The 22,059-nt window shown below is 37.3% G+C and overlaps 1 long non-coding RNA gene across 1 annotated transcript; it reads right to left on the reverse strand.

Annotated features, from left to right (window-relative positions):
• Nucleotides 1-441: 441 nt before the first annotated feature.
• Nucleotides 442-2,821, reverse strand: LOC127121352 (uncharacterized). Its single transcript, XR_007803412.1, has 3 exons — nt 2,323-2,821; nt 1,982-2,211; nt 442-1,639 (listed from the first exon to the last, which is right to left on the reverse strand). It is a non-coding gene; the product is annotated as an uncharacterized LOC127121352 (long non-coding RNA).
• Nucleotides 2,822-22,059: the final 19,238 nt, after the last annotated feature.

The raw sequence follows: 22,059 nt of genomic DNA on the forward strand, positions 1-22,059 counted from the left end.
AATTGGAGCTCTATTTATAGCTGAAATCATTGATATTTGCACACTTGAAATCACTTTCCAATTTTGGCAAAATGGTGATACAAGGGTGCATGGGCGTGTACAGGCCCATGAGATCATTGCAATAAGTCCAGAAATGAATGTTAGATAGTCTGAATTAAGCTTGGATTGCAAGGCAAGTGTGCATTTGAATTTGAAGTTTGATCCTTGCCAAGTGATGTCACCATGTTCATGCCATGCGCAGCCTATGCATTCCTTGTCCAAAATGAATGAATTTGAGCTCTTTGGAAAGGTGGATCAAGAGGAAAAAGTTTAATGTTCAACACTTTTTCATTTGGAGCTTGGAACTTGGAGAAATTTGAGGTGGATGTTTGGAAATTTTTGACATATCAAAAATTTTCTAAGTGTCAAGCCATATGTCTCAATATTCCACCTCGCTTAACTTTTTATATGAGCTTCAAATCAGAAACGTGTCTTCATCAAAGTTGTATCTCTATCAAAGACCTTTAAAATGGTCACCAATTTCATGTCATTTGGATTTAAAATGATAGAGTTATGCATTTTTGAAGTTTGGAAAAATCACTTGATCAAAGGTATAGGTCAAAAGTGACCTATAATGTAACCTCATATCACATGCTCAAAAAAGTTGAATCAGCTCCCACTCCAAACATAAAAGTTAAAGTAGACACATTTATTTTGATTTTTAAACTTGGAAATCTTTCATCTCATAAAAATTGAGCATGTTATGTCCTTGGGAAGTTGACTTTCAAATTAGGGTTTAGACAAAATGACCTATAATGTTTCAACATAGAAAATGATTTTCCAAGAAAAAAAGCTCTAGGTCTCAACATGAAAGTTGTTTGGAATGTAACTTAGAGTACGTTTTCTCTTAGAATCATTTTCATATGGTGAAAATTGTAGGAGATAGGGTTTAGGGAGACCCAGTTTTGATCAGATGAATCCATCTGGCCAACCACCATCAACCAACTTGCTAACTTCCAATTCTCTTGACTTTCCTGGCTCATGGTAGATTATATATGCTTAAGATGATGAAATTTGAAGTGTCCCTTGAGAAATTTGATCAATTTGTGAGATAGTTTGTTGGAGAAGTTACTCAAGATACCCAGTCAAACTAGGATTTCCAAGGAAAATCACCCTCAAACTCTTGAAGAAAACTTGATCAATATAAAATGTAGAGAACATTAGGACTCATATATTATGTTAATGACCATTCTTGAATCAATTCTTGGTTGTGCTCTTTGTTCATGAGGGTCTCAAACCCTAGATGTGAACTTGATGAATCAATGGAATCATGCCCTTCCTACAAAAGAGTTAGACAAATGCAAAGACATATTTTTCGGTATTTTGGTTAGTGAAATGATAAAATACAAGTATGATATAATCACAAAGTGCTTGGTGATCTCTCCCAAAACAAACCCAATGAAAGAGGGGTAAGGAGGATGCCAAGATATGATCCCAATGCTAATGCTTATGATGAAATTGCATGAGGGATATCAGGGTCAAAATTGGGGTATTACACTACCTGCCAAAGGACCATGATCTTGTTGCAATGCCATAATTCGGTAGGTTGAAATTGTCATCAATTCGTCATGGAACTTAACCATGTTACACCATGACGGACCTGTCAGTAGATTTAACAGAACATGAGTACCTAACTGCGTTTTGATGTCACATCTAATTGTTTTAACTCAGTATAAACACATCACATTCAGATCTAACTCAACCCTAACTGAATTTGAATTTGGAAATTAAGTTCACAACTAACTGCTGAATTTAAAACAAATTTGTAAATAACTCATAACCAAAATAACCAATTGTAACAACCTGTCAATAAATTCTAACCACCTAACCGAATTAACAACTTCTCATCACCTAACTAACTCTAACGGATCCCATAACCAAACTCTAACAAATTTGGAAAACAGAAATTGCTAGGGATAAGCAACTGAAACTCTATAAATACCTCATTGCAGCTAGGCACTAAGGGGTCGGCACTCTGCATCACGTTTCTCTTCATATCGCACTTGTGATTCCATACCCGTCACCTTCATATTCAACCTTCAACCGAATCTCCATAATCACCTTCTTACTCTTCAGTAGAAGGTTCACTTTCTCCTTCAATCTTCGCCATCTTGCAGCTTCTTCAACCTTCTGTTTCAAGCGTGTTTCATCATCCGCCACAATCACAGCTTCCTGCACAATTCAAGAAGGAAGTTAGAACATCAAAATAGCACCGAGACGCACGTGAAAATCAAGAACAGAAGAAAACGGAAATTGAAGAAGGTTGGAACACGAGGAACTCACCGATGTCGAAGAAGATTTTGTCTCCGACGTGATGTGCAATTCCATGTTAGATCATCATCACAACACATAACGATGTAGCGCTCGTCATCAGAGTCGACAATAATCATTCTTCACCTTTTCATTACAAACGCGACGCAGTAAGACAACAACAACGTGCCAGCAACGCGGGCGACAACCCGGAGCGTGAAATTGGTGAGGGTTTCTTTCCTTCGATTTCTCTTCGCGCACAACCTCGATCGAATTCGACGTGGATGACAAGGTGCGGCGTGTATTCCATTGCATTTCCTTGATTCTTCGTGATTGAAGAGTTGGACCCGCCATTGCTCGTGGATGTACATGATTTATCTGCACGAGTTAGAAATTTTGAAGCTTGAGTCTTTATGTCTCGAACGTGAATTCTGATTTCGACCTAAGATTACGAATTGGGAAGGGATGTTGGAGATGAGTCCTTTGCATTTTTGGGGAGCATGGCGTTAGTGTTCCTTTCACTTGAGCCGGGTTTTGGGCGTTCTTGGAAGACTTGAGCCTTTGGCCCAAGCAACATGTTCTTTTCATACACCATCCTCTCCTATTCACACCCCTCCAAGCGACACACTCCCCTGTCCACTCTGTTTTGCCCTTTGTTGAAGAGATTATGGGCCTAAGGCCCATTGACTGAACCATTGAGTCCTTTTGGTTATGCACACCCCAAATCCAGGCATGCACTCTCTTTTCTTTACTTCTTGATCTTTACTTTGTTAATCATGGTTAGAAGTTAATTAGAATAATCCGATTTAGAATTAGCTTAATTAGTAATAAATTCTTGGTTAATTTTTGGTTAATTAGAAATTTAGCTTAATTGAGTTTAATTAGACTTAATGCACTTTTTTAGAATTTTAGAATTACTCTAGATTTTAGAACTTAATTAGGATTAATAGAGATAATTAGAATTAGAACTATTTGCCTCTAGTTTTAATTGAATTCGACCCTTTAGAGTCAGATATAATCAATTTGGTTTGGAATTTGGATTTGACTTGTAATTGATTTCTTGCTCGAGTAGAAATTTAATCAAATATTAATATTTCATGAGAATTGACAATTTTACCTCTTAAGGGTTTATCTTGCCATTTTGCCCTTATGGGTCTTATTTTGTTACTTTAGTGATAGAATGACATGATCCCATTAGAACTAGAATTTGACATTAGGATTGAATCATTTCCTAACAATTGTAGATTCTTTTAGGACTTAACATAGAATTTTAATCATGATTTTAATCAATATTTTGACATGCTCCCTTAGGATTTCTAACTTCTAACTTAGAATGTTCAATCAACTTCTAATGCATGATCCCTTAGGATAGTTTCCAATAACTACTAACTTCAACTAGATCCTAACCTAGTTCCCCACAAAACTAAAACGAAACCCCTAATTAAATTGATCAAAAGCAATTTTGATTAAATAAATCCTTTGAACTTGTATAATCCCACAGTCTAATTGAGTGACCAAAAGACCTGTGGTCACTTAATAAGACTTTTCTTCCAAGCTGTGGAGCTCAAGGCCTCAAGACAAGATCTTCAATCAAGGCATCCTCAGTCATACCAAGCAGCGGATTACTCAATCACATCAAAGGTGGCATCTTCAACACTTGTTAAATCAAAGTTAGAAGAGTGTGACACGAGCCTTAAGCAATAGAGAAGGAGTGGGACTGGAGTATTCCTACCCCCATTCTGAGTATCTTTGGGTATGGGACGTATGACCCAGTGCTCATCGTATTCACCTCTATTCATAGACTTTAGCACAATTCTAACCGTATGATTAACAAGTTTATCTTCACAAAGCAAAAACAACAAAAGCAAGGACAATAATCGACAACTTATCAATCATGAATCAAGTTGTATGATACGAGCCTTAAGTAATTGAGAAGGAGTGGGACTGGAGTATTCCTACCCCCATTCTGAGTATCTTTGGGTATGGGACGTATGACCCAACGCTCATCGTATTCACCTCTTGGGTTCACATTTTCACCCCTTGTTGGAGTTCAAATCATATTATCCTTTGGTTCAGACTATACATTTGATCACACTTCTTTTCATCTCCCACCATTAGTTCTATGAACTACGGAGCTCTGAATTCCTCATTGCACTATGAGGATACGTATGCATGAGGGCCCTAATCCTCACCGAGCACTTTGTCTATATCCTTTCCTTTCCCCTTATTCTTTTGCGAGTAATCTTAGATCTAACACCTATTCAAGTGAGACAATCAAAACGGTTCTCATGGAGTACCATGGATGTTTGGGGTGCTAATACCTTCCCCTTGCATAACCGACTTCCTTACCCAGTATATCTCTTTTCCCTGGGTTTTATCGATGTTTTCCCTTCCCTTTGGGGATAAATAAAGTTCGATGGTGACTCTGTTGTATGTTCGAGCGTGTGATACGTTCGGGTATATTTCCTCTAGCTTCACATAGTTGTAAGAATCAAAGCATTGCCTGAAAAGGCTCTCTTGACAACATATGGGCCTTCATAATTAGGATTCCATTTTCCCCTAGAATCCGGTTTGAACGATAAAATCTTTTTGAGCACAAGGTCACCTTCTCTGAACACCCGAGGTCTGACCTTCTTATCAAAATCTTTCTTCATCCTCTGCTGATATAACTAACCATGACACATGGCAGTTAATCTCTTCTCTTCAATCAAATTCAGCTGATCATACCTGGTCTGACACCATTCAGCCTCAGTCAACTTGGCTTCCATGAGCACACACAATGAAGGAATCTCAACCTCCACGGGGAGCACTGCTTCCATACCATAAACAAGAGAGAAAGGGGTTGCCCCTGTTGAAGTGCGGATGGATGTACGATACCCATGTAAAGCAAATGGGTGCATCTCATGCCAATCCTTATACGTGACAACCATCTTCTAAATAATCTTCTTGATGTTCTTATTTGCAGCTTCAACAACCCCATTCATTTTGGGTCTGTAGGGAGAAGAATTATGATGTGCAATCTTGAAGTCATTACAAAGAGCTTCCACCATATTATTATTCAAGTTCGATCCATTATCAATAATGATCTTACTTGGCACACCATATCGGCATATAATCTGATTCTTGATAAACCTTACAACAACTTGCTTAGTTACATTTTCATATGTTGCCGCTTCAACCCATTTTGTGAAGTAGTCAATTGCCACTAAAATGAAACGATGTCCATTTGAAGCTTTGGGCTCAATCATCCTAATCATATCGATTCCCCACATGGAGAAGGGCCATGGGGAAGAAATAACATTCAACAGTGTCAGAGGAACATGAATCTTATCTACATGTATTTGACACTTGTGGCATTTCTTCACAAACTTGCAACAGTCAGATTCCATTATTAGCCAATAGTAACCTGCTCGCAACATCTTCTTTGCCATTGCATGTCATTGGAATGAGTACCAAAAGAACCTTCATGCACTTCAGTCATCAATAAGTCTGCTTCGTGTCTATCTGCGCATCTAAGCAAAACCATGTCGAAGTTTCTCTTATACAACACATCACCGTTCAGGTAGAAATTGCCGGTTAATCTTCTCAAAGGCTTCTTATCTTTCAAAGATGCCCCATACGGGTAAATTTGACTTTGGAAGAAACACTTGATGTCGTAATACCACGACTTCTCATCTTTGACCTCTTCAACAGCAAACACATGAGTTGGTCTATCAAGACGCATCACGGTCAAATTGGGAACTTCATTCCAATACTTCACTAAAATCATTGATGCCAACGTTGCAAGAGCATCTGCCATCCGGTTTTCATCTCGAGGGATATGATGAAACTCAACTTTTGTAAAGAAAGTTGAAATCCTCCTCGCATAATCTCTATACGGTACTAAATCGGGTTGATTCGTCTCCCATTCACCTTTGATCTGATTCACAACCAAAGCGGAATCTCCGAAGACATCTAGATACTTAATTCTGAGATCAATGGCCTCTTCGAGCCCCATAATACAAGCTTCATATTCTTCCATATTGTTTGTACACTTGAAAGTCAATCTAGTTGTAAATGGAAAATGTGTGCCTTGAGGAGTAATGATTACTGCCCCAATGCCATTGCCATACTGATTAACAGCTCCATCAAATACCATGCCCCAACGGGAACCAGGTTCTGGCCCTTCTTCAAGTAATGGTTCATCACAATCTTTCATTTTCAAGCACAAGATCTCTTCATCAAGAAAATCATACTCCACTGACTGATAATCTTCAATCGGTTGGTGAGCCAAATGGTCAGCATGGATACTACCTTTGATTGCTTTCTGAGATCGGTATTCAATATCATACTCTGATAACAACATCTGCCAACGGGCAATTCTCCCAGTTAAAGCAGGCTTCTCAAATATATACTTAATTGGATCCATTTTGGATATCAACCAAGTGGTATGATTCAACATATACTGACGCAGACGCTTAGCAGCCCAAGCCAATGCGCAACAAGTCTTCTCCAGCATCGAATATCGAGTCTCAAAGTCAGTGAACTTCTTACTGAGGTAGTAAATAGAAAATTCTTTCTTTCCAGTCTCATCTTGCTGACCAAGAACCCAACCCATACTATCTTCAAGCACAGTCAAATACATGATCAATGGTCTTCCTTCAACAGGTGAAGACAGAATTGAAGGTTCAAGCAGATACTCTTTGATACTATCAAAAGATTTCTGGCAGTCTTCGGTCCAATCACAAGACTAATCTTTCCAAATAAGCTTGAATATAGGCGCACATGTGGCAGTCATGTGTGAAATGAATCTGGAAATATAATTAAAGCGGCCGAGAAAACCTCTGACTTGCTTCTCAGTTTTGGGCGCAGGCATCTCTTGTATTTCTTTGACCTTGGCAGGGTCAACCTCAATACCCTTCTCGCTGACAATAAAGCCCAACAACTTACCAGAACGAACACCAAAAGCACACTTATTGGGATTCAAGCGGAGTTTATATTTCCTCAAACGCTGGAATAACTTCAACAAATGCTCAACATGTTCCTCTTCATCAATAGATTTAGCAATCATATCATCGACATAAACTTCAATCTTTTTATGCATCATATCACGAAAAAGAGTAGTCATTGCTATTTGGTAAGTTGCACCAACATTCTTTAAACCAAAAGGCATCACTCTATAACAGAATGTTCCCTAAGGTGTAATGAATGTGGTCTTCTCCATATCTTTGGGTGCCATCTTGATCTGATTATATCCGGAAAATCCATCCATAAATGAAAAGACTTTGAATTTAGCAGTATTGTCTACCAACATATCAATGTGTGGCAGGGGGAAATCATCTTTCGGACTGGCTTTATTCAAATCTCTATAGTCAACACCCATGCAGACTTTTCCATCTTTCTTTGACACAGGCACAATATTGGCCACCCATTGCGGATACTCAGCGGTCATAAGGAAACCGACATCAATCTGCTTCTGCACTTCTTCTTTGATCTTTACTTCCATATCAGGATGCGTTCTCCTCAGCTTCTGTTTGACTGGCGGGCATTCTGGCTTCAACGGAAATCTGTGCTCCACAATCTCAGAATCCAAACCAGGCATGTCTTGATAGGACCAAGCAAACACATTTGAATACTCTCGAAGAAGATCGATCAACCCCTTCTTCGCATATGGACACAATCGAGACCAAATCTTGACTTCCTTCACATCATCCTCATAACCCAATTTGACTAACTCAATCTGCTCTTTGAACGGCTGAATGGTCTTTTCATCATGCTCAAGTAGAAAAGACAATGCATCACTCACTTCTTCATCACTTTCCTCCTCGGTCTCAAACCCAGGGAATTCAAAATTTGGAGAAGGAGAAGGATCATTGTATTCAATAGGGTTAGAAACCAACCTGAATAATGATTTGATATTTTGATTTTAGAGAAGTGAATTTGTGACCAAATATTATATAAATGGACAATTATATTATTTATTTATGTTTTATGTGATTACCATTTTCAGAAATAAGCAATAAGTAAAAACAAAACATCAAAGATGTGGATGAATATAATTAATTTTATTGATAATCAATTTAAAATGCCCAACAATGTTCACTTCTCCCTTAGGCATAAGAGAGGGAATTTTTTTAAAAAAACATATAAAAGCAATTACTTAGATCAATGCAAAATAACAGGAATATAAACAGCAGTCCAATTGTTGCAAGCCTTTCTGTGCGTCACAAAATTGGTGCAGTTTTCCTCTTCGGCATCCCCTAGCACAGCAGCTAAGTGTTGTTCATTACCATGAATGAACCCTCCTCTACAGAAGTTAAGTTGCATATCTTCAGACCTAGCAGTTGATGAACCTTGCTGAAAGCCCAGATCGATTCTGCCTTTGTTGTCGGAGACCTCTATCATGCGCCCCCATTGATCAACATTGCCTTCTTCAACAATCTTCCTTGCATCTTTCAATGATGACATAGGTGCCCCAATTCTATTTTCAGCAGCAACAGATAAGGCTTGGAACGGAGTCCCAACCTTAACCTTAATAATCACCCGCCACGCGCCTCTTCAAAACCGCCTCGCATTTGAGGAAAAAAATGAAATAATCTTATTTCCATCATCAATCCGATCACGGTCTCTATTTAGAACCTTATATATGAAATAATAGTAAAATTGGTGAGTTGCTGTGTATTCCAAGACAAACCTCCAAAATAAAAAATCATGTGAGTCAATTGTCTAAAGTTTTTGGAGGCTTTATGTATATTACCTATAACTTAATTGTGAAAAAATAAATAATGATGAAGTTGCATTGCCTCTGCCTCCCGGGTTTATGTTTTGATTGCTTGTTTTTTTTTTATCTTTTGGTTTTCTTTATATTTCAATTGAGTCTCCTCTCGATTTCATACCTTAGGGTCGAACTTTAAATTCGTTTTTACGCGTGCATAAATCAAACTGTTTGGTTATATTGTAAGCAATATGCTTCACGATTATTTTTTGAGTTTTTGAATCAATAACTGTAATTAAGAATGGTTCATGTCACAACAATGTTAGAAACTTAAAAACACTTATGATTTTGCAAACATGAGATTCAGGAAGTGTGTCACACACTTCCATGACTTGAATCAGAGCAACATGGAATCTAGAAAATGTTTTCATATAGTCATGATTCGAATCACAACATCCATGATTTGAATCATACATGTTTGACTCAAATAAAAAATTTCTCGTTTTGAATCAAATTGAGACAGTTTTTCCTTTAATTTGGTAATTCATGTAATTCAATTTTTGCTCTTGATTCAAATCACTTGATTTTTTTATTTGAATCATACCTCTTTCTTATGACTCAAATCAAATACTATGTTTCACTCACTTTGTGATAGATCTCTAACATATAGAAACACTTTCTTACTCAAAACCTTTCACAAATTTGGATAACATACATTTTCACTATTGATTTGAAATTTCACAACACACTTGTTCTCTCATTTTCATAAGAGTTTTGAAGATGTTTTGTAAACTAATTCTTTCATCTTCTAACTCATTCTTTTTCCATTTTCGTGTGGATATAAATATCATCTTTTGAGGTGTGTGATTCTGAGGAGGTATTATTGTGGTTAACGTATCTTTAAATATTTATTAATTTTCCAGAGGTTTGAGTAATATGTCGTTGTGGTTGGTTTTGAAAAGTCCAGCAGAAAAGAAGGAGATTATTCCCACCAAAAGTATTTTAGTAGTGTTGTGTGGAAGCCAACAAACAAAGTGGGAGCTCTTTTCAATCTTTTAACAGGCTAAGGCTTAAGATACTGATAGGATCAAGTAAAGATCAGTGCATAACGGAGACTTTGGAGAAACATTCTCGGTGCTAGAAGATTCAAGACGATTTCATGTAAATATTTCACAAGGATTAAGTTTGGAAACCGTGTACAACTCAACACGGATTCAGATGAAATATTTTTATATTTTCAACATTATTTGGATTGTGATTGTACATAACATCTGGTAATTTATCACAAGCTATAGTGGAAGACCAAAATTTTCAAAGGAAAATCATTGGAGAGCAGAGAAAACTTAGCGAGGACGATAGCCAAACCATTATATGTCTAACATACTCTCCCTCTCTAACTCTCTCTCTCTCTCTCCCTCTCTCTCTCTTCTCTATCTATCTATCTATCTATCTATCTATCTATCTATCTATCTATCTATATCTATCTAATATATATATATATATATATATATATATATAATATATATATATAATATATATATATATATATATATATATAATATATATATATATTATAATTGTATGTTTAAGTAATCTTTATCATATTCGTAGAATTGTATAATGTTAGGTTATTTCCTTAGTAGCAATTTATCTTTTAAGCATATGTTATTTCCTAAGAATCTTCTTGACATTATCCACTGTGGTAAAGCTTTTGTTCAGGACATGCAGTCCAAACATAAGAACTTGAAATCCTGAGAACATTGATTCGATGTTCTCATTATCTTTCATTCTGAACAACTCATATTGCTAGACCAAAAGATTATCTTTAGCTTATTGAACTTATTGATTACCTTCTTAGATAACACATAAGGATTAAAATATAGTCTTAGTAGTAGACTTATCAATGATCTTTACATACTCAGAATGAGGTAGGGCATCAACAAGAATGCCTATCACTCTATGATGCTTTCTATAAATCTTATTTTGATCATGAGTGAGAAAATTTCTATCAGAAACTATTACAACACCATTGACTTTAAATCTAAATCCATCTTCCAAAATATCCCATAACTCATCATGCAACCCAATGATGTGAGTGTAAATATTGATTTCCAATCATTCAAATTTAGTGGAGTTACCACTGAACGTTCGTAGTTTAGCAGTATATTTGTTTTGAACATGTGTACTTTGTTCATGGTTGTTATTGCCACGAGGAGAACTTCTAAAAAGGCTAGTAACAATAGAACTCTCAGGCATGATGAAAAGAGTATTTGTCTCAAGATCATTTATGTATCATAGTTAAGTGTTTAGTACAGACCGTGTTCTGATGCCAACTGAAGGTGAGAAAACATGATGGGGGGGTGAATTGTGTATACTTCAAAATTGTTTTTATTTTGAACCAGTAAGTTCAGATTCTAAATAATGTTCAGACTCTGATATAATAATTAAACATAACAGCGGGAATATAAAGTTCAGAAGTAAATACAATCAACACACAAATATTATCCTGGTTCCTTTCCTCAACTGAGAGAAGTCTAATCCCCTTGCATCAATAAGAGATTTTGACTATAAACAAACAAGTTACAAATTGCTCAAACACACTTGTAAGAGACTTTAATGCTCAATCAACCTAGAAAGAGACTTCCGCTCAAGTCCTCAGATAAGAGACTTACTTGCTCAATTAACCTAGAAAGAGACTTCCTTGCTCAAGTCCTCAGACAAGAGACTTCCTTTCTCAATCAATCTAGAAAGAAGCTTCCTTTCTCAAGCATGCATGAAAGAGACTTCCTCTACTTTAAATATAACTTTAGTAGAAAATATAATTACTATACTTTGATACATAATTAGAAGTATAACATATATGCAATAATCACAAAGGTTTTTAAGATTTCTGAGATAATTAAAGACAAGAAATCTTATGATCTTAAGAAATAATAGTTACAAAAATATAAACTCATAATTATGCCAAAGATCTTGTAATGTGTTGTGATATTATAACCTTCCTTTGAATCTTTAGCTTCATTTTATAGAGGTTGATAAAGAGTCATTAGAGAGTTTGAACATACCGAGCAAACTTAGTGAATAAGTATGTCAAGAGAGATGTTGGAGAATTTCATCTGTTTTGAATCTTTGTCCATTGAATAATGGCATAGTCTATAGCACCTTTCAAAGTAATAAGTATCTATCAAAAGATAGAACAAACTAAAGATGTCACATCACCATTCCTTGAGCCTTGCAAAATAAAACCCTAGTTGACTCTGTCCAGAATTATGGGGCTTTGATAAGACTAGACTACTTTTGTATAGTGTATGGATCAACTGCTCTCCACGCCTTCAGAGCATGAGCTGTCATCAGAAGTTGGGTCATGAGACCAAAGTATGATGCCTTCAGAGGCGATGAACTAGTTCAAATTTTGATCAATCAGGATAAATTATATGCTTTTGATCCTGCATTCTTGAACAACTATTAGCAAACCATATTGTTCTTTAAATACATTGTTATCATCAAATCCTTTTAGGGGAATAAACAAATCTTGTTCAAACAAAGTTCAGAAAGGGAATCCAAGTCAGTAAGTATATGGGAAGTTAAGACTCATTGTTAGTTCATATTAATTGGTTGTCAATAGTAAGAGAGGATTATTTGGAAGTCCTTTTGTTGTTGTATGAAATTGGAGCTTGTCATTCACCTATTGTTGGAATCAAGGGAATCCTGAGTCTCATCTTGTGTGCCACCATAGATGTCCTAGTTTGAGAAAGAAGTTGCTAGATTAATGAAATTCAGATTGGTGGATTTGAAATTGAAATTCATAAAAGGTGTATTGAGTAATCGGTCAATGATGGACAATTTACTACCAAGTGTACTTGTGTTGTTATCGAAGTAATAAAAATAAATTCGTCTCCATGGGGATTACAAAATTAAAACAAGAGATGTTGTGAGATGTAAAAAAAATAATAAAAGGGGGGGGGGGGTTAATATTGTTTTGGTCAAAAACACAAGAAAATAGTATTATAACAATGATGAGAAAAGCAGTCAATTCACATTATCAGAACCCCATATTTCTACTTGATTGATGAAACACGCATTAACAATCATGCACTGACTACAGAGTTACATGGCGTACTAACTCTACCACTACACCCAATCCATTAGAGTGTAGCTCACAATTATAGGTGTAACTCCTTGATCCCTTAGGTAAATTGTCCCATTAGATTTGGAAACAAATGGTGTTAACCCCTAAGTCACAATTCCTAATCGTACTATCCCTAGCCAATTAGCAAATTCAGTAGTTAAAGTAGTTCAGATAAATAGCCTTAGGGTCAGTAGTCACTACTTATCAATATCGATTTGAATGTTGTAACAATCAAAAATCAATGAGTACAATCAGTAACTGAATAATAACAATAAGTTAGAACAGTAACACTAACATCATCCAAAATTTGTCCCAATAAAAAAAATAATTTCATCATCAAATTTGACCCAACCTAGAGGAATCTAGCTACTCATGCTGAAATTAATTAATACCAATAGTTTAGATTCGAAGAGCATGAAAAATTACTGAAGAAGAAGTTCTCCAATGGCCTCCAAAAGCTCCAAAATTGCTCTAAAACGCCACTTTTTGGTCTTGGTAGTCGAGCCCCTCTTCTTTCTCTCTCTCTCTCTCTCTCTCTCTCTCTCTCTCTCTCTCTCTCTCTCTCTCTCTCTCTCTCTCTCTCTCTCTCTCTCTCTCTCTCTCTCTTTCTCTCTTTCTCTTATAAAGTTGCTGAAAAACGTGTCAAGCAAACCGATGAAACGCGAATGCGTTGCGCCATCATAGCTTCAACGTGGGTGTGTTGCTTTTCAATATGGGTGTGTCAAAGGCAGAATGGGTGTGTTGTGGCCGCATAAAATCAAGGGGTTTCAGTGTGTTTTTGCTCATTTTTTCACCAATTTTTTCACTAAGTCATTTCTTCACCCCATATTGCTTTTGTTCCTGCTTTTTCACTTAAACGCTTCTAACTTGCTCAATTCTTGTCAGAATTCAATGATTTTTCTTGCTAAATGATGTAAATTAATAGCCCATCATAACTGAAATTCTGGTATAGTCAGAATACAAATGTTCTACACGAAGTCATGACATCTGATCCAACACTGTTACTAAAAACAGCAAGACAATTATAACAATTACACTCCAGTACTCAGGTGCACTCAGCCACAGATGTCAAGACATATGCTAATATACCACCATGGGAAGAAAAACATCCAATTTTGTCCATCTAGTGCAAACACACAGTAGGGATCAAACATAGCCCTTATGATTATTGATCCTGCCCAGTTCTAAGCATGATGTCTCAACATTGTTTTGAACATCATCTGTCACAACATTACAGATGGATAAACTGTAACAGACTAACCAGTCTATCAGTAACAGCAGTCAATAATGAATGTCATCACATTCTGTTTTGCAATAAGACTGCAGGCTATGTGTCAAGTCTGTTATTCCCTTTATGATCAGACTAGAAACAGACTGAATTATAACAGACAAAATATAGTGTGCAGAAGGTAAAAACACCAGTAATTGTTAACCCAGTTCGGTACAACACTACCTACTCTGGGGGCATACCAAGCCAGAAAGAAGATCCATTATTAGCAGTATTAATTCAGAGTTAAACTCCCCCGTTTACAACTCCTCACTTAATCCCTACCCAATGCAATCTATACCTAGGCACTCCTAGATAGAAACCTCCAGTTTCCATTCCTATCATTACAAGTACCATGTAATGTTTAAACAACTTGAACTTGCTTCACAGCTTCGTTCAAGAACATAACCACTCTTTCCTACAGGCTTTGAGTTACAAATAATCTCATGCTTTCAAGCACTGAGAAACACTTGGTAACCTTCCCACAGGTTGGGAGGTTTACCTCATACACACACCTCTAATTTTTACATTGTTTGAGGCTTACAAAACCTAGGTTACAATCTCCTATTTATAACCTAACCACCCAACTGGATTTAGGCCTTCAAAAATCGCAGCAAATCTTCTTCTTAGCTATTACAGAGCTGGCAGGAATCTTATGCTCCAATCATGGTCTTCAATATTTTATTTCCTAAAAGATCTCCATATTTGGGAACTGTATATTCACCAAATATATTACCAAATCTTCTGATTGAATCTTCAAGATCTTCACATAGGAGATAAGATATTCACCAGATCTCCTAATTAATCACAAACCAAACTAGAATTAACTGATTCAGTTTGATACACATGTGAGATGTCACAGTCCAGATGTCGTGACATCTTACATGACATGTTGGTCCAGATGTTGAACTTCTTCAACCCAACATATTAAAACAACAGAGGTGATTACATATTATTTGTTTTACAAAGTTAATGCCAATCTTAAGGTACTAACAATCTCCCCCTTTGGCAAATTTTAGCAAAAACAAATAAACCAATATGGGTCTGCACTTCCTCTTTGTCCTTGACAGCCCCAATGCCACCACCACTGTTGGTGTACATGAGGAAGAAGATGTACAAGGATCAGCTCCACCACAGCCCTTCCCTTAAGTAGTAGGGCTTCCTGAAGAATATGTAATGCTGAGTACATATGTAATGTAACTCAGATCACAAGACACAACTGTCTTCTTAACTCAGATCACAAGACACAACTGATATACCCAGTTAGTGACTTTTGTGTCTGTGAATCCATCTTCTCCTTGCTACCAGATGTTTCTTGCTTCTGGTGCATCTTCAGGACAATGTTTCTCTCCCCCTTTTTAGCTAAACATTTATATATAACACCTTCACAAAACCAGATCCAGGAGCAGTATGCCCAGATCTTAACAAACCCCATGGTTTAGAGGGAATGGAATGTCGCTCTTGTGAGAAGATGAGTGCTGATACATCCTTTAAATAGGCCAGACCATGCTTAGGAATTAACGGTAGGAGTAAATGCTTGGTCAAGATTCATAAATATTTGCTGAGAATCAGTCAGAGAATCACCACCAATATCCCAGGCAATCTTTGAATACCTTTTACAGCTCTTGACTGTTTCCAGAAACAACAGTTCCAATACTATTCCATAAATGTTGTCAGACACGTTACAAGCAATGTCTTAACATTTGATACTGCTTTTGTCTGCATTTTCCATATATTCTCCCTGTCACCATTCCTAAGACCACTTTCTCACCTCCAGTGGTAACTTGACATCTGGCACCACACATCCATATTTCCTTATATAACTTCCAGCAGGAACATAGGATATCTTATGTTAAGACATCACATATGACATCTTGTGAACACTCTGTCCTTTTTGTTCACAAGGCAAACTAGCAGCACTTAAACCACACACCAGTAGTTTAATCACTAGCAGAAGCAGAAAAAAATTACTAGCTATGGCTATTAGTAATACACACATGCACAAGGGTACTTCTCCTCCCCCTAAAACTGTGCAACAATCAACATAATTACTAGTTATGGATGCAACTAGTAAGACACACAAATGCACAATGCACAAGGGTACTTCTTCTCCCCCTAAAACTGTGCATTCACCAACCATAAAAGCTACTGAACTCCAGCACCTGTACCAGCCAGAATGCCACACTAACATCTTCTATATCAACACCACCTGTGCACCTCTTCCATTTTCCTTATGACTGAAGATTCAGAAGGAAATAACAGTTTTGTCCAAGGCAATGTCATGACATCCGGTCAGACATTCATCTGCTCACTCAGCCTTGACACACACCACATCATCCCACTGACTAACAAGGTGCCATACCTTGTTATATGAGAACACATAGACCACAAGCTTGATGATTACTTGCAGTGCAAAGACAGAACTCCCCCTGTCATGAACAACCAACTCTCCTCTTGAAACTTGGAGATGAACATATCCAACACCCCAAGGTTGGACCTTTACAAACTTCTTGATTCAAGGAGAACCCAGACCACTTGATGAATGGAAAACATAATACGCATCTTCATGTCTTCAAGAGCACGCCCTCTGTTCAACCTTCTCGGATGAACACATCCACACTCTGTGACAATCTCTCTTCTAACCAGAACAGAAAACAACATAACACCATCTGATATTCTTCAGATATTACTGAATCACAAGCTTGATCCACAAGAAACCAGACACAACCCTAGCTCTCTCTCTAAATTTCGCTCAGTCTTGGTTGTGCTTTCAAACAGGTTTTCTAAGTCCCCTTTTTTATAGAAACATTGGACAACTTGAAAACCCTAAATATATTTTCCAATTAAATCTTTTCATATCAGCTGTAAAGATCTCCTTGGAAAATAAACAAATCTGGTTGATATCCCTGATAGATTGCGCTAGCTAGCCATATCTTCAATCAACCAATGATTGCCACCAATTGTGCAATCACAAAACACCAGACATTCATACTGAATGTTCTGTGTACAGGATGTCATGACATCGGGTCTGACATCTGGAAAAATCCTGCATAATCCAGTTTCCTTTTATAGCAGGTACAACCATATCAGTTACCATGACAATGAGTATGTCAATTGAAACAATCCTGCAGCATATGTCTTCCATATAAGCTCCAGCAGGTACACCCAATATCAGAAGCCTTGTCTCTGTATGTGGCATTCTGAAACAATCCTGCTTGCATATCTTCTTTAACTCCAGCAGCAAGCTCCAAGAGATGACTAGAAAACACCTCCTTTTTTCTTTAACTTACTACTTTTCTGCTCAAAAGTAACTTGTCTCAGACTATCTTCAAGAATAATCCGTTTCCATATGTAGATTATCTTGAATCTTCGAACTCACTTCAGAGATAGACCAATTGCCACTGGTTGATTACCTCCTTCATGAATCCTCATATGAAAAAGTCAAATGCCATTCTTTTGACCTCTCCACGTTTATCAGACTTCTCCCAAAGATATTCTGACCTTCCAAGTGACACTATACCTTCAAGCTTCTTGAAGTAACCAATCTACAACCCAGTAGACCCTTCTATCTCAAGTTGATGTGCCACTTGACCAACTAAGATTCTGATGTTGAACCAAATGTCATAACCTTGTGTTTTGACATCTAGCTGTTGAATTCAGCTCCTTCTTCTGCCACTTGAAAGAACTTCCTCCCTTCACAGAACAAGAGTTCAATATTCTCATAGACTTGATTGTGGAACCATGTTTGAGTAAACATCCTCCATCCTGCAGGTTTGCAGTTAAGTCATCCAAGCTCACACCTTGATGAATCCCTGCTTCTTCTCCAAAGACCTTAGACACTCTGATGCATGGGTCTTCAGAAGGACCATTTAGAAACTGTCCCTTCAGCTATACCAAGGATTCCACTTCCTCAAGCAAAGCTGTTTCCATGATGTCAAGAATGCTGCCACTTATTCTTAACTTCACAGTATGCATTAGCCAATGCACTTCCTTACCTAGATCAGAAGTAAACTGATCCAAGTAACCACCATCAGGACTATGATGTTTTCTTCTTCTTGTACACGTCAAGGCTGAACATGTTTCTTGCCAGGAAACCTTTTCAGAGATCATATGCTTTTGCTACCACCAAAGTGATAGATCATAAACCAATGTACTATCCTTCCTGTGAATCTGCACAGGATCTTTGAAGATAAGATGTTCCAACATCTTTTAAAAACATCATTTATCTTGAGCTCCAAAGATAATCAATTAAATACTTGTAGTTGGCACAAGTAGACATTGATCTTAAATCCTTTCCCAATATTCCTTTCAGATACCTCCACCATAAGGATACTTTGAAAGTACTCTTCTAGTGTCAACATCTTCTGCTTGCAAGCACCTCAACAGATTTGAAAGTCTTCCCTGATTAAATTCACCCTTAGGTATGAGAGAGATGAATTCTTCCTTGCAAATGTGTCACACAACTACCAGAACCCATGTGACACAGGTCAACAGCCAACCAGACCCTAGGCTGACCAATACGTGAGGAGGTTAACCAAAACTCCCCCTCAAATTAACAATCATGGAAACTTCACACCAATATCCATGCATTGTACCCAACTGTCTCACCATGACATACATCACCCTTATTGGTGGCAACTAACTCTCTGAGTTAAACCTCTACATACTCCAATCACACCAATCAGACTCCAGCTGACCATAAGTACTGGTGAAAGACAACAACACTCGTCAATAGTAGGTATGCATTGCCAGAGCATACTACCTCAACCAATTTCAGAATCTTCATATTCTCACTCCTTGACAGAACTGCCACTTTTGAGCGTGGTGTTTGAATTACAAGATTCATGGTCCTAATCCTCCTAAATGATATAGCAATCAGGTTTCCCCATTATTGACTTCTAACATCCAGGGGACATGTCTTCCAACACAACATAGTACTTCTAGGAGCAACTATCCAACACAGACAGCATGAGGTTGCACAATGTCACATTTCAACCAGCTCCACTTCTAGATATCAAACTTCTAAAAGTGACCTTCTTGAGCATACTCATAGTGGACGCTACCCTTGTCAACTTAGCTCCCACAGATGTCTCCTCTTCCAGGTCAGGAGTAGGTTCCAAACACAAGTATCCCTTTGTTTGACACCCAAAAACATCTGCTCTTCAACCAGTAGCTGCATACTTGTTGAACAACATGTTCTAGCATCGTCTAGAACATTAGTTCCACCTCCTTGGAACAAATCCTCCTTGAAAGTCTTCAAGGTCTTCATATACGCTACCCAAGAGAGTAAAAGAATCAGTGATCAGGTGATTCTTACGATCCTGAAGTGAGAACGTCATCATGAGTGGACTTGAGGAGACTCAAGTATCTTTGACATCTTCAGTAGATTATGATGAAATCTTGAACACAGCCGCCTTTCATCCACATGAGGGGAAACTTCATCAGAGTTTGAGTTTTTCCAGGTATTATGCAGCGGAAATCATAATACAACTCAACCTATGACCACACACTTCACCAGATCAGCCTCCAAGAACATACCAAGTTTGAATATGTTTCAATACTAGCACAGTTGTTCCACACAAAGGCCAATTGCCAAACTCCAGAGACAGGTACACATAGTTCCTGTCATGAATAGTCCAACCACCTACTTCAAGGGACCATTCAGGGGAATCACAGAACCTTCCACAGGTTCCAACAACAGTACTGACATAACTCCTTGCAAGATACCAGAAAGTATCACCCATGGATCTCATCCAGAAACAGAACAGGATGCCTGCTCTGATACCAATTGAAATTCTGGTATAGTCAGAGTACAGATGTTCTACACGAAGTCATGACATCTGATCCAACACTGTTACTAAAAACAGCAAGACAGTTATAACAATTACACTCCAGTACTCAGGTGCACTCAGCCACAGATGTCAAGACATCTGCTAATATACCACCATGGGAAGAAAAACATCCAATTTTGTCCATCTAGTGCAAACACACAGTAGGGATCAAACATAGCCCTTATGATTATTGATCCTGCCCAGTTCTAAGCATGATGTCTCAACATTGTTTTGAACATCATCTGTCACAACATTACAGATGGATAAACTGTAACAGACTAACCAGTCTATCAGTAACAGCATTCAATAATGAATGTCATAACATTCTGTTTTGCAATCAGAATGCAGGCTATGTGTCAAGTCTGTTATTCCCTTCATGATCAAACTAGAAACAGACTGAATTATAACAGACAAAATATAGTGTGCAGAAGGTAAAAACACCAGTAATTGTTAACCCAGTTCGGTACAACACTACCTACTCTGGGGGCATACCAAGCCAGGAAGAAGATCCATTATTAGCAGTATTAATTCAGAGTTAAACTCCCCCGTTTACAACTCCTCACTTAATCCCTACCCAATGCAATCTATACCTAGGCACTCCTAGATAGAAACCTCCAGTTTCCATTCCTATCATTACAAGTACCATGTAATGTTTAAACAACTTGAACTTGCTTCACAGCTTTGTTCAAGAACATAACCACTCTTGCCTACAGGCTTTGAGTTACAAATAATCTCATGCTTTCAAGCACTGAGAAACACTTGGTAACCTTCCCACAGGTTGGGAGGTTTTCCTCATACACACACCTCTAATTTTTACATTGTTTGAGGCTTACAAAACTTAGGTTACAATCTCCTATTTATAACCTAACCACCCAACTGGATTTGGGCCTTCAAAAATCGCAGCAAATCTTCTTTTTTGCTGTTACAGAGCTGGCAGAAATCTTCTGCTCCAATCATGGTCTTCAATCTTTTATTTCCTAAAAGATCTCCATATTTGGGAACTGTATATTCACCAAATATATTACCAAATCTTCTGATTGAATCTTCAAGATCTTCACATAGGAGATAGGATATTCACCAGATCTCCTAATTAATCACAAACCAAACCAAAATTAACTGATTCAGTTTGATACACATGTGAGATGTCACAGTCCCGATGTCGTGACATCTTACATGACATGTTGGTCCAGATGTTGAACTTCTTCAACCCAACATATTAAAACAACAGAGGTGATTACATATTATTTGTTTTACAAAATTAATGCCAATCTTAAGGTACTAACAATAACAAACCCAAACTTGGACCATTTCTCGTCCTCAAGTAACCTGTTTGCACACTAAAACTTTGTCAAAAATAAATTACAAATCTTACCACATGAATGTCACTTGCTTTTGTTGATCGAGACCTCCGTTTACTGCTTTGCTTTAATCAAATTCTATCAATTATTCGATCAAATTTGAACCATGGATTCGTTTCCTTATCTTCTCCGTTTCATATCACTTTTTCTTTCATATTGGGTACTATAGATTTTTCAAATTTGGAGTTCTTTTATTATCTTTTCATCAATTTTTTTTGTTGAAAATGCCATGCTTTTGACATCTTATTTTTTTTTCTTTCGTTTTCTTTTTATTTGACCAAATTCTCTAGTACCCCCCAATCCCAAACTTAAATGTTGCTAACTTCCAAAAGCAACTCAAAACTTAGTGATTATCTTAGACCAAAATTAAATTCTATCTACCAAACTCCAAGGAGGGTGGAAATATTTTTATCTTTCAAGTCAAGAGCTTATAATATGCTAAGTCACCATAGGAAAGTATAAGGCTCAAATTGGTTAACAATGGATATCAG

The sequence above is a fragment of the Lathyrus oleraceus genome, chromosome 2 (genome assembly GCF_024323335.1).
Source record: "Lathyrus oleraceus cultivar Zhongwan6 chromosome 2, CAAS_Psat_ZW6_1.0, whole genome shotgun sequence".
Lineage (NCBI taxonomy): Eukaryota > Viridiplantae > Streptophyta > Magnoliopsida > Fabales > Fabaceae > Lathyrus > Lathyrus oleraceus.